Here is a 4,581-nt window from a genome sequence, read left to right as displayed (position 1 = left end):
ATCTAGCCATAAAGTCTTTTTCATTACTGTTCTGAGAACTCAGAGAACTTCTCCAATATAAAGACTACTATCCTTTGGGGGCGGTTTCTTCTATTGTTTCCTGACCATTTTTTCTGTCTCAGCATCTTCTGTTCTCTGCTGCTAGTACATCCAATAATAGGGATTAGACCTCTTGGGATTGATCTTTTATTTCTCTTATCTCTTATCTTATAATTTCTCCTCTTTCCAGACCTTTTATTGCTTCTCTTATTTTGGCAATCATGATTTTAATCTCTAAGACGTTTTCTGTTTTCTGAGTGATCCTTCTCCCTAGGCTACTGTTCTTGTTCTTGAATGTAATCATTTCTTGAAAGACAGTGAATGTGCTTTCAGAACATTTGTTTTATCTTGATTTTATATTGGCCTTTCTTTTACCTGCTACACAGACACACACACACACACACACACACACACACATCTCTGATGATCCTTGGTTGTCTACTCATAGATAAGAAGGGTGAGGTAGGTGGGTGAGCTTCCTGCAAGGCAAGTTCTCCAAGTGAAGATTCTGCTAGGAGTTTTTTGGGAGACAGAGAACAGCAGAAAAAAATTGAATAACAGGTTTTGGATTAGGTGAGGAGAGGGTTGGAAGAAGGGGTAAGTCAGGGAAGGGTCGGGGGAGGAGACACCTGACACCTACCAAAATGAGGAGTTCAGTCGGTCCTATGCATTATCATTCAAACAGAAAGATATAGCCCTTTTCCAGGAAATATGTTGTGTTTGTTTGTTTGCTTGCCTGTGTTTTGGTGTAAGGGTCCCCTTCACCTCTCCCCAGGAGATAAATTCCAGCAACCTGAATTCAAGTCAGCACGAAGAAACAGGAAAGGACCATCCTTAGGTTGTACAATGACCTCCAATTAATCCACCCACTTCTAGTCCAACTCTACTCCCCTGTTCTCTGGTTGTCTCTGAACCAGGAACCTCTCAGGCCACCTAGCCTCCACCTCCTCGCCCATCTCTTGCTGCACATTCTGGTCCATGCTATTTTTGAATTATTCATGCACAAACATACTACTATGCACTCTGATTCAGAATACCTTTTCATCCTGGTTAAAGACCTGCTTCCTACTCTCTTATATTCGACTTTCTATAGGATTTTTTGTGTGTATTTGTCTTATTTTTTTTTTCTTTTATTTGTACTTTCATCTGGTCATCACCACTGGATCTAAGAAAAGCGGAGTGTAAACAACTGTGCCTTCACTCTTTTAAGGTAAAAATCCTCTTCACTCTTCATCTTTTGCCCACCAAAACTGCTTCTGCTAATGGAATCTGCATTAATCCATTTTCACACTGTGGATAAAGACATACCCAAGACTGGGTAATTTATAAAGAAAAAGAAGTTTAATGGACTCACAGTTCCACATGGCTGGGGAGGCCTCATAATCATGGCAGAAGGCAAATCACATCTTACACGGCAGCAGGAAAGAGAGAATGAAAGCCAAGAGAAAGGGGTTTCCCCTTATAAAATCATCAGATCTTATTCACTACCACAAGAACAGTATGGGGGAAACTGCCCCCACAATTCAATTATCTCCCACTGGGTCTCTCCCACAACACGTGGGCATTATGGGAGCTACAGTTCAAGATGAGATTTGAGTGGGGACACAGCCAAACCGTATCAGAATCCACCACCACAGCCCTGTGTAGGTCACTATGATAAAACGTTGTGAAAAGTTCTATGACCATTTTAAAGATAGTAAAAACATTTATATATTCCTTATAAGTTCTACGTGTTTGTCAAGCAAATCAAGATAAATTTTATAATAACAAAGATGAATCACATAATCAATTTTTCTATATTCTTACTTAATATGGTTCTAGCTTTGCCAAAAACTGAGTGGTTGGTTTAAATCGTTCACTATAATTTTGGTTTTCCAATAACAACTTTAAAAATTGCTTCATATATTTAGATGTTGTTATGTAGGGCATAAAAGTTCATGGTTACTTTAACTTTATAATAAAGTGGATCTTTTAATGAAAAAAGATAGCTATAGTCCGTTAAATTTTTTATTTTACGTTTTATTTTCCCAGTACCTAATATTGTCAATGCAGCTTTCTTTGGTTTATATATTCTTAGCATGCCCTTGCCTATCCCATTATTCTTACTTTTTCTCAGAAAATTTGCTTTTGTTGTTTCTCCTAAGCAGTAAAAAGCCTCTATTTCTATTTGGTTTTGATCCATGAAAAAAAATGTAATACCATTCATTCATTTACCAAACGTTTATTGAACAAATGTTATGTGTTATATCTCTGTTCGAAGGTGAAAAGAACAAACACTGTTCTAGCCGTTATAATTTTTGCACCTTATTTTCTCTATTTAGATATATAAACTTCTTGATTTTTAGTTCATTCTTCAAATCCTTAGCTTTGGATTAAAAGGGGGAAAGGAAAATAATAATACAGTACTTATTCATTATTTAGAAACAAATTTTCTTAAAAAACTAGAAATACAAGACAGCTTCCTTAACCTGATAAATAATATTGATTAAAAACATACCTATAGCAAACATATACTTCTTGAGATCATAAATGACAAAAAGCATGCCCAATTTTATTAATTCTACTAAACATTTTAATGGAGGTTCTAACCAGTGCAATAAAGCAAGAAAAACAAATAAAGACACGTCAATTTTGGGGAAAAAAGTTATCATTATTTACAGATGACATGATTGTGTACAAAGAAAATCCAAAAGAATCTATATACAATTAGAATCAACATAGAACCTAGGAAAGGTGCTAAAATACCAGGAAATATACAAAAATCAATTTTATTTCTATATATCATCAACAAACAAACAAAATAAAATATTAAAAATTAACACTTACATTAGCATCAAAGTACAACAAATATCTAGAAATAAATCTAATAAAAATGTGCAAGACATCTTCACCAAAAACTACAAATTTTTATTGCGGGAAACCAAAGGAAAATCTAAATAAATGGAAGATTTGATTTGTAAAGACATGAAGCTTCCCAAAGTGCCCTATTACTCTACAAATGTACTACGATCCCCCAAATATCTAAGCAGAGGTGTGTGAGTGTGTATGTGTGTGTGTTAGTATATAAATTTACAAGATGATTCTTAAACGTTTATGAAAATTCAAAGGGCCTAAGATAGCCAAGGCAATTATAAGGCAGAACAAATAATCTGAAAAACTCACATTACCACATATTAAGACTTTTAATAAAGCTATAATACATAGTTCAGTGTGATATTAGTGCAAAGATAGATCAAAAAACCCCAAATGAAATAGAAGAAAGAGTTCAGAAACAAAACACACCAATATTCAGCCATCTGATTTATGAAAACTCGACTCCATAGTGTAGCCTTTTCAATAAATGGTGCTAAGCTAATTGAATATCTAGAAGAGAAAAAAAATGTATCTTGACCCCTATCTTACATCATACACAAAAATCAATTCCAGATGGACTGCAGCTCTAAACATGAAATGTTAAACAGTAAAACTTTAAGAGGAAAACATCTTGTAAATGTGAGTGCACACAAATTCTTTTTCTTCTTCTTCTTCTTTTTTTTTTGAGACAGAGTCTTGCTCTGTTGCCAGACTGGAGTGTAATGGTGCGATCTTGGCTCACCGCAAACGCCGCCTCCCAGGTTCAAGCGATTCTCCTTCCTCAGCCTCCTGAGTAGCTGGGAACACAGGCACCCGCCACCATGCTCTGCTAATTTTTGTATTTTTAGTAGAGACAGGGTTTCACCATGTTGGCCAGATGGTCTCTATCTCTTGACCTCGTGAAGTACACACAAATTCTTAATAAGGACACACATATACCACAAACATGAAGAATAAAAAGGCCAACCACAGCATGGTAGAAGAAACACACACACACACACACACACACACACACATACACACACACACACACATCTCCAGCAAAGGTCTCTTACTGAAATATGTATTTGGAACTCTTACTAGTTAATTAGAAGAAAAGATTTTTAAAATAGATAAATGTTCCAAAGACATGAACAGATACTTCCCAAAAAGACTTCTAACTGACCAATAAACTCATAAAAAGACATTTAATACTAGTCAGGGAAATGTAAAATGTCATCAGGGAAGTGTAAATTAAAATTAAAATACAATGCTCTAATCATCAGAGTGGCTAAAATTGAAAGAACAGAAAATGCTGATGTATATAGACGAACTGGAACTCTCATGCACCCTTCTTGATGGTGAAAATTGCAATATTTTGGAAAAGTGTTTGGCAGTATCTACTGAACCTGACCATCTGTGTATCTTTGCTTCAGCCATTCTACTCCAAAGTGCATACGCAACCAAAATGCACAGATATTTTTAACAAAAAAAAAATGTATTAGTAGATCCATGGTAGTGCCATTCATATTAATCAAAAACTGGAAACTCCTGAAATGCCATCAACAGTCCAATGGATAAGGAAATCATGATGCATCATACAATGGGGTGCCCTCCAGCAGAGAAAACAGGAAATCGACAACTGCCTTCTCCAAAGAAATCTTACAAACATAATGTTGGGAGATAGAATCCGGAAGAATAAATGCATAC

Source organism: Mandrillus leucophaeus, unplaced genomic scaffold (assembly GCF_000951045.1).
Source record: "Mandrillus leucophaeus isolate KB7577 unplaced genomic scaffold, Mleu.le_1.0 Scaffold48, whole genome shotgun sequence".
Lineage (NCBI taxonomy): Eukaryota > Metazoa > Chordata > Mammalia > Primates > Cercopithecidae > Mandrillus > Mandrillus leucophaeus.
The sequence above is the reverse complement of the archived record's forward strand: the minus strand, read 5'-3'. Positions refer to the sequence as shown.